The following is a 10,900-nucleotide window of genomic DNA, read 5'->3' as shown; positions in this document are numbered from 1 at the left end:
TCTTCTCAAATACATCTTAAAATTCTTGATATTGGTTGGAAATGCCACTTGAAGTCTTTGCATCATTAGAAACTGGTGTGGTGTAAATAACACAAGGTGATCCTTCTTTTACATAATGTAAAAAAGCTCTTGCATCTATAAACTTAGGTTTAATTGTACTAGACTTATAACTTTCTACTGGATTAATTTCACTCTTAATTATGCTTTTAGAGAAGTCAAGGATACTAAAAATTCAATCTATACAATAATTATATTTTTCTAACCATGATAAATCTAAAATGACTCGGTTAAAGAGAGATCTAATTATATTAAAGATTACACAACTACTATGACCATTTATTGCTACATCTATAGGAATTGTTTCATGAGTAATATCTCCAAAAGACAATAGATGACAATCTATGACTTCTACATAAACAAGTTTGGTTTTCTGTACTAACAGTATTTTATGACTTTTAACAAATTCTGTCCTTAAAAAATAAGGTGAGGCTCTTGAATCTATCAAGGTAGAGGCTTTATAATTATTAGGTCCTAAATATATATTTATTATAAAATAAAGAGAGGATTGTGAAGAGAAGATAGGACCTTCATTAGAAATTGTATAAGATTCCAACCGCACAATCTCTATTGTAGCTGGACAAATTCGTTTTTTGACACATTGTCTTCTTTGATAGATGTGCTCCTCATTTTATGATTTTGTTGCTTCTTTAGATAATATTGAGTAGTGTGTTTAGGTTCTCCATAATATAAGCATAATCTTTCTTGATGGTGACGAGTCTTTTCTTATTTGGTAAGAAATTTAAAATGTACCACATCAATTTGCATATCCTTTGCTTTTGAATGTATGTGTTGAGGAGATGTTGGTGTTGCCATAAAATTATAGTAATATTGAGGCCTATTTGTATGACTCTCAGATCGAAATTCAAAAAGTTGATTGTTGCATTTCACAGCAAAGTCAATTATTTGATTCAATGTTTGAGGAGTAGGTAAGTTGAACATCAATTTAATTACTTCATATTGTAATCCATAGAGAAATTGGCTAATAAGTGCAACATCATCCTACTTGATATCAGTTACAAGTTGTCAAAATTATGAAGCATATAACGTTACAAATCGATTTTCTTGTCACAAAATATGGATCTTATTGGTTGTAATACGAGTTGCATCATATTCTCCATATATGGACCGAAATTCTACCAAAAATGATTTTAGATTATCCAATATTGGATCTCATTGTTCAAGAAAAGATGAAAACTAAGATAATGCTGAACCTAAAAGAAGTTTACAAATGAATCTAACTTGTGATCCTAGAGTTGGATAACTTTGAGGTTGAAGTTCAATCACAAGTTATACTTGATTGATGAATCCTCAAAATTTGGATCTTGTACCATCAAACTTCTTAGACAGGGCAACTCTTGGTTTTCTAATACTTGAAGGATATCCCACCATGAGTGGAAGGATATGATTTGGTGTAGATGTTGAAGCAGCTCTAATCATCTCTATATCTTTAATTCCCGCCATTCTTGTTGATCTTTGTGGTGGTAAGCTAAGTTGATGCATCGCAAGCATCAACTCCTTCAATTGCTCTAACATTTGTGCTGTTGCGCTTTTCATTTCAACAAGCTTTGTCATAATAATACTCATAAAAATATCTAATACTACTCAAGACAAGTAGAAGAGAGGACTTGAGGACAAAGAAAATAATAAGAATAATATCAGTTTAGAAGAGGATAATCCGTAACTTCTAATATGCTTATGTCTTTTCATGAGAAAGGAGTAATCCACTCTTAATCAAGACAAGACAAAGCTCTGATACTGTAAGTATATTCTTATCAATTTATTATAAACATGAACTAAAAGATGATGTATAAATCAATGAAGTCTGTGTCAAAGAAAGAGAGACAAAATAGAAACAAGGAAGTAGATGTATTAAAAGAAGCTGGAAAGGCTTATTGCCAAAAGTTAAGAAAACTTGAGAATCTTGAAACTAGACTAGAAGTAAGAAAGGAGTTGACAAGAGTAAAGAGGGCTTCACTCTTGTCTCTATATATACTATCTAACTAGGGACTATGTGGCAATGTTTTATAGGACCTCCAATATGTATTGACTTTATAAGACACATGCCTAAACTTACAAGGCAAGTTTTTTTACGTGTGGGCCATATAGTTAACTTGGTCTTCAAGATAACAGCATGTGTGGCACATGTCCAACTTTTTGACTACATTTCTAATCCAAAAAGTTAATTAAAGATACCTATAAAGTCAAAACAGCATCTATGGAAGCTTTTAGAAAGCTCCCATAGAAGATATTGTATAATTAACTTACTTTTACGTACTTCTACTTATTTTTATCTATTTATAGAAGTAATTACTAGCTTATATGTATATATATGTAATACTTATAAGATTCTTTGAAACATTGGTTTCAAGAAATTTAAGTTTGTAATGACTTTATAAAAGATTTGCAAAGTTAGGATTATTTTGGTAGAATTTAAATTTTGTAAAATAAAATAGGATTTACAATTTGTATAATTTTGTAAGTTTTTTAGCAAATTTATAAATAAAATTTTATAGATTTGTGATTATAATTTTTTTAAATATGGTATAAATTTAAACTTAATCAAACAAACAAATTAGAGGTTATTAAAATTTAAGTAGATTAGGATCTTGAAAACTAGATTTTTAGATTTAGTAATGTTATATAAGATTTGTAATAATTTTCTAATTGAATTGAGATGATTTTTATTGAAACTAATATTAGATTTAATTCTAATATTTTAAAAAAAATTGAAAGTAAGTTAATGATTCAATTAGGAGTTATTGTTGTTGGAAGATCAATATTAAGATCAAAGATAGAGGCTTACCAACATTCGAAAGGATTATAATATTTTTCTCCCAATTTATAAGTTTGATTCTCTTTAAAAAATATATATTTATTTTTAACTAAGAAATTAAGAAATTTATAAAATTTTAAGCAAGATCAATAGTTTAATCAATAGATATTGAGGTTCTAAATTTCCCTAGAATTGGTCCAAATTATTTAGATTTTGGTTAGGATTTATTTAAAGCTTGATTAGGATTGAGGATTTGATTAGGATTAATTTAGGATTTAGGAGTTTTTTGAAATTCTTTAGGATTTCTTTGGAATTTTTTAAATATTTTTTTAAGGTTCTTATGGATTTTTTTTAAATTTTTTTAGAATTTTTTTTGAATTTCTTTAAATATTATTTTTATTATTATGATTATTTTCATTTCTTTTAAATTTTTAAAGATTCTTTTAGGATTTCTTTAAGATTTCTTTAATAATTATTTAATAATTCTTTAATAATTCTTTAATAATTCTTTATGATTTTTTTAGAATTTTTTTATAATTTATTTAAAAATTTAATTAGATTTAATCAATATTTGATTGTGTTTGTTAAGCTTTAATTGAAATTTATATATGATTCTATTAGAGTTGTTAGCACATTTTGTAAATTTCTTTTATCTTTTTTAGCCAAGTGCCAAATGCATTCTCAAGCAAGATATCACATAATATGACAATGTATAAAAAACTTGCCATACAAGTTAAGACATGTGTCTTAAAAGTTGGACATATGTTGGAGGTCCTACAAAATATCACTACATAGCTTTTAGATAGATAGTTTATATGGAAGCAAGAATAAAGACTTATTTACTCTTATCAATGCCTTTCTAATTTTTAGTCTTATTTTAAGACTATCTAGTCTTCTTGTCTTTGACAATAGTCATTCCAATTTAATATTATGCTACTTTTGAATAAATTTCTAGTCTTTTTGAGTGGCACAAGATTCTATTAATTTTTTAGTATTTTGAGATTCATGTCCTTATCAATTTTAAAGAATTTTATTGAATTCTCTATAGAAAGATAAATTATAGATAGTACTCTCAATAGAAGTGAAAATAGATTTATAATTATAATGGATTTGCATTAGCTCGACAATATTCTTAGAATCAAAATCTAATATATTTTCAAATTTAATCATAAAAATATTATTTCTATGCCTATAGAAGAATTCAATAATTAAGTTCAAAGTCTATACCAATAAATTGTGCAATAAAAAGGAAAAAGTAGATCAATTTATAATTGAATCTAAAAAGTCTTGCTACTATAAGTATGAAAGAAGTAATGATAAGTATAGTAAAAAAATTTAATAGAACAAGATCAAAGTCTTAAGGATTTTTACAATAAGTAAAGTTTTATCTGTGCTTGTATCTATTCTAATATCTTCATAGATTTACTCAAGTCAGATTCATAGGTATGCTTCAATGTAGGAGTATTTTTTTTTTTTTTTTTTTTTTTTTTTTTTTTGCTTTGCACCTTTAATAGAAAAGGATTCACAACTACTCTATGATTTGAATTTATTTCTAGAAGTGATCATGGCCATATTTGGAGAAAGTAATCAAAAAATAGTAGTAGAAACTAAATTTCTATCTTTATAACAAGGATTATATTTAGCTATAATATATGTTGCTAAAATTTAAAACTTGTCATAGACATAATTAAGTCAAAGTAAGACATAAAACTTGTCTTACTATAATTGTTATCTAGGTAGGTAGAATTAAGTCAAAGTAGATTAATTTCATAATATCTTCTACAAAAGCTTTCTAAAAGCTTTTTAGACATTGTTTTGACTTTATATATGTTTGAAGTTGATTGATAGGTTAGAAACTTGGTCAACAAGCTATCTATGTACCACATGCATTGATAGCTTATGAAATAAGCTAACTATGTTGTAGCCATATAAAAAACTTACCTTATAAGTTAAGATACATATCATGCAAAGTCAACACATTTTTGGAGGTCCTATAGAAGATCGCCACATAGATCCTAAGTAGACAATATATATATAGAGGTAAGAGTGAAGCCTTCTTTATTCTTGTTAAGTTCTTTCTTGCTTCTAGTCTAGATTCAAGAGTCTCTAGTTTCCTTGTCTTTTGGCAATAGCCATTCAAGTTTCTTTTTAATATACATACTACTTTATTTTTAATTTGTCACTTTTCTTTTGACATAGATTTTCTAGGTTTATATATCTTTTTTTAGTTTATGTCCTTAACAAATTGACAAGAGTATACTTACAATATTAGAGCTTTGTCTTGTCTTGATTAAGAGTGGATTAACTTTTTTTTTTTGATAAGACATAAGCATATTAGAAGTTGCAGATTATCTTCTTCTAAACTAATATTGTTTTTAATATCTACTTTGTTCTCAAGTCCTCTCTTCTACTTGTCTTGAGCGATATTAGACATTTATTTTTTAAGTGTCATTATGGCAGAGCTTCTTGAAATAAAGAATGCAATGGCATAAATGTAAGAGCAATTAAAAGAGTTGATGCTTGTGATGCATCAACTAAGTTTATCACTACTTGGAGCAACAAAAATGGCAAGAAGTAAAGATACGGACATGATAGGAGCCGTTTCAACATCTATATTGAATCACATCTCTTCTCCTATAGTAAAACATCTTTCTATTATTAGAGAATCTAGAGTTGTCTTATTCAAGAAGTTTGATGTTATAAGATCCAAGTTTCAAGGATTTATCAATCAAGTATAATTTGTAATTGAACTTCAATCCCAAAGCTATCCAATGCTAAGATCATAAGTTAGATTCATTGATACACTTCTTTCAAGTTCAGCATTATCATGATTTACATCTTTTTTTAAACAATGAGATCCAATATTGGATAATCTAAAGGCTTTTTTGATAGATTTTTTATCCATAAATAGAGAATATGATTTAATTTGTGTTAAAACCAATAAAATTTGTATCTTGCAATAAAGAAATCGATCAATGATATTATATATTTCACAATTTCAACAACTAGGGACTGATGTCAAGTAGAATGATGCTCCTTTAATGAGCCAATTTCTCTATGGATTACAATATAAGGTAAAGAAATTAATGCTCAACTTATTTAATCTTCAAACATTGAGTCAAACAATTGATTTTATTGTGAAGTATGATAATTGGTTTTTTGAGTTTCAATCTAAGAATTGCATAAGAGAACCTCTATACTATTATAATTCAATGACAATACTGACGACCTTTCAATCTAAACATCTAGAAGTAAAAGACATGCAAATTCATGCAGTATGTTTTAAACCTCCTACTAAACAAGAAAAGACTCCTTATCATCAAAAAAGATTGTGTTTTTATCATGGAAAAGCTAAGCACATTATTCAACTTGTCCAAAGAAATGATGCCACTATAAAATGAAGAATATGACTATCAAAGATGAAAAAATGTCAAAAAATAAATTTGTCCAGCTATAATAGGAACCCTGCAACTAGAATCTTGTACAAATGAAGGTCCTATTTTCTCTTCAAAATCCTCTCCTTATTTTATAATAGATATGTATTTAGGACCTAGTAATCACAAAATAATTGCCTTGATAGATTCAAGAGTCTCAGCTTATTTTTAGATAAAGAGTTTGTCAAAAATCATAGAATATTGTTAGTACAAAAAACTAAATCCATACATGTAGAAGTCATAAATTATCATTTATTATCTTTTAGAGATATTACTCATGAAATACTTCCTATAGATATAGCAATAAATAGTCATAATAGTTTAATAATTTTTAATATAATTAGGTCTCTCTCTAATCTGATTATTTTAGATTTATCGTAGTTAGAAAAGTATAATCCTCTAAAAGATTGGATTTTTTATAAACTTGATTTTTCTTAGAGTACTATTGAGAGTTTTGTAAAAAGCCATGAGTCTAGTGTAGCTAAATCCATACTTATAGGTGCAAAAGCTTTCTTGCATGCTGCAAAAGAAAGATTGTCCTTTGTTATTTATCCCACACTCATTTTTAATAATAGAAAGACTTCAAGTGATATTCCAAGTTAATATTAAGATTTTCAAGATATTTTTGAGAAAAAAAATGCAGATATTTTTTTAGAGCATTGTCCATATGATTACTCAATCAACCTTAAAGAAGGAAGTCAGCCACCATTTGGTCCAATCTATAGTTTGTGATAAAATGAGTTGATTAAATTCAACAAGTACATTGATGAAAACTTGGCCAAGAACTTCATACGTCATTCAAAATCTCTTATTGGAGCTCCTATCTTATTTGTGAAGAAAAAAGATGGATAACTACGAATGAGAGTAGATTATTGATGACTCAACAAGATTACTATCAAGAATAGGTATTCTTCACCTTTGATATTTTGATTTCTTGATCAACTAAATCAAGCTAAGATCTATATAAAAATAAATCTATGAAGAGCGTTGTTGTGTTGTACTTTGGCTACTATATGAAAAGAATGTATTTATATATATTTAATATACAATATACTAAACAACATGGTGAGAGCCATGTTAGTGGGTTTTTGTTGGTTACAAGATATGGACAGATTACTACTATGAAAAGATATTGTTTAAAAGAAGATACTATTAGAATTTATGTACTTAATTTTTTTTTGATAATAACTTTTAAATTTGATCTTATTATTAATAAATTTTAAACATTTAAAGTCAGCCTTATTAGATATTGGTGATCCTTGAAGTTTTATTTTGGTTCTTTTTTTTTATATTTAAGGTATATAATATTTAAATCTTATATGAAAAGGGATTGAAGAAGGATTTTGGTAGCAAAAAAAAAGATTATAAGGGCACTCATATGAATGAATGGAGATGGATGATAAAAATCTATATTCCTATTGATCAAAAATTATGACCAGTGGACTCTAAGGATGCTGCTTGAGGCCATATTAGAGATTAGGGTTAATGTTTTGGAGGCATTTGAGTTTTGGAGGCTAGGTTCACTAAGTTTAGATTTTTGACTAAGGTTTAGGTGCAAATTTTGTGTGATTTGGAGTTTATATGAAAGAGATATGGGCATTCAAAGTTAAGGTATTGATTTTGTACCTACTATCACTCTTTTGGATATAACATAGGTGTACAGAAAATAATAGAGGATCAGCGATTGGGATTGAAGAGAACACTCTCTTGACTATATTTTTGGTATATTTTTTGATAGATTTCAAGTTTGGATGAAGGAGATATTGAAGGTTGAAGTCAGCACTTACAAATCTAAGGGTAGTAAGTGACCCAAATTACTAGTGGTTGTGTTTTGACCTATATCTTATGCAATTTAAGAAGATTTTGGCTAAAACTTTCTAAGAATGTGTATTTTCATGTAATCAAACTTTATACATAAGTTTTGTGGCATTTGGATTTTGGATTTTTGAGATATGAAGAAAATAGTTTTTGGGTACTTATAGATTAAGGTTTAGAGTACCTACTAGGGTTTTTAAGATGCCAAAAAATTCGTAAGAGATTTACTGTTCATTATTTTTTTGATAAGGCTTAAACATAAAATCTAAGTTATTTAGAATTTTTTTTAAAAATTGAACAATTGGATCAAGAGATATGAATTTTCAAAGTTTAGAATAAAAATATCTTTTGTAGGAAAAAAATATTTTGAAGGATTTTATTATATTTTGAGCTTTTGTACAAATAAAGGGGTTTTTAGAAGCTAAGACATCTTATAAAAGCCAAAGCATAACTTTCTACAGCTAAATATTCTATGTATTCCTAGATTGCAAATCATACCACATGACAGCATATAACTTAATATGCATTAAAGAAAGAGATGAATGGAAGACTACATTTCGAACAAGGTATGGACACTTTGAATATAATGTCATGCTATTTGGACTCACAAATACACCAGCTACTTATGAATGATGTTTTTTGTGAGTTTTTAGTTGATTTTATTATCTGTTATTTAGAAAACATTTTAATCTATTCTAAGAATACAGAAGAGTATGAAGTTCATGTTTGTCATGTGTTACAAAAAACTTAGAAATACAAGATTGTATGTCAAGTTGGAAAAGTATATATTCTACACTACTCAAGTTGATTTCTTAGGATATATCATTTTTAACGAATAACTTATAATGGATTTGAAGAAGGTTCAAACTATTATAGATTGAAAGATTCTAAGAATAGTAAAAAATATGTAATGCTTTTTGGACTTTACTAATTACTATCAGATCTTCATTAAGAATTTTTTTCAAGTTGTGCCTCTTCTTACACATCTTACATGCAAAGAAAAATTTAATTAGGTAAAAGAAATTGAAGTATCTTTTGAAGCGTTAAAATTGAGATTTATTTTTGCACTAATCTTGTATTGTGTTGACTTTTTGAAGGCATTTTTTATGGAAACAAATGCATCAGATTTTGTTATGGATGTTATTTTGTCACAAATAGGAAAAGATAACAAGCTCCATCCATTAGCTATCTATTCCAAAAAATATTCAATAGTCAAGTTTAACTATGAGATCCATAATAAAAAAAACTTCTTACAATTATAGATTCTTTTTAAGAATAGTATTATCATCTAGAAGGCACTTCTAATCCAGTCATCATATATATGGATTAGAAGAATCTTGAATATTTCATATCAATATGTATTTTGAATCATTGCCACGCTTGTTGGAGCATGTCTTTATCAAGATTTGAATTCAATATTACTTATTGGCTAAGAAAATAATAAGGTTTGTCCAATGCCTTTTTTAGACATTCTTATCTTATATCTAAAGAAAAAGATATAGCTTTTAATCAACTAAGGATAATTTCATTGAAGCCCAAATAATTTTATTTTTGAGTAGTGAAATCAACATTGATTGTTGATTCAACTTTTTTCAAACAAATTCAATCAAGTATGTCCTCTGAGTTTCTTAACAATGATATCAAAAATACTTCTTTTAAGTCTTGTGACACTTTTAAGTTTGAGTTTAATAACAACCTACTTTATTTTGAAGGAGGCTTATATGTTTCAAAAGGAAAAGCACATTTATATGTTCTTCAAGCATGTCACAACTTTCTAATACTAGGATATTTTAGATACAACAAGACTTTGGAGCTAATATTTAGAAATTTTTAGTGGCCGCAAATATAAAAGGCTGTAAAAGACTTTATTCAATTATGTGATATTTGTTCAAGGTCAAAAATACCTTGTCATTGATCTTATAGACTTCTTCAACCATTACATATTTTAGAACAATTATAGTCTTTTATTTCTATGGATTTTATTACAAATCTTTTAGTCTCAGATTTGTATAATTCTATATTTGTAATAATAGATTATTTTATCAAAATGACATATTTTGTACCATATAAAAAATCTATTACAAATGAAAAAATTATCAAGCTTTTTTTTGACAATATCTATTAATATCATAGATTGCCAAAAGATATCATAACAGATATAGGGACTCAATTTGTATCAAGATTTTGAAAAATTCTTTTTAAGATTCTAAAGGTAGATATAAAGCTTTCTTTGACCTTTTATCTTCAAATTAATGGACAAATAATACACGTAAATCAAGTTTTAGAACAATACTTAAGATATACCATCAATCATCAAGAAGACAAATGGAGAATCTTCTTGCCATTAGCACAATTTACTTATAATAATAGGATGCATTCTTCTATGCAAAAAATATCTTTCTTTGCCAATTATGGTTACCATCTATAATGTCATACTTTTAACTTTTCAAAAGTTAATAATCTTGTAGCAAAAAATTTGACAAATCATTTTTCTTAGCTACATGCAACAATGAAGGTGCAATTAAAGAAAGCTCAAGAACAATAAAAGATAAAAAAAAAAATAACTATAATTCAATGTAAGTGACAAGGTATGGTTACTTCATCGTAATACCAAGAATACTCATCCTTGTGATAAGTTAGACTATTGCAAGCTTGGATCTTTTCTTATTTGTCAACAAATCAATTCAGTTGCTTATTGATTACATCTACCAAAGTCAATGAAGATCCATCTTATCTTCTACGTGTTTCTTTTTAAATCACACAAAACTATGAATATACCAAAAAAAAGATAAGTCGCACCTCTTCCTATAGAAGTAGA

The sequence above is a fragment of the Physcomitrium patens genome, chromosome 15 (assembly GCF_059467195.1).
Source record: "Physcomitrium patens ecotype Gransden chromosome 15, ASM5946719v1, whole genome shotgun sequence".
Lineage (NCBI taxonomy): Eukaryota > Viridiplantae > Streptophyta > Bryopsida > Funariales > Funariaceae > Physcomitrium > Physcomitrium patens.
This window is presented reverse-complemented; position numbering follows the sequence as displayed.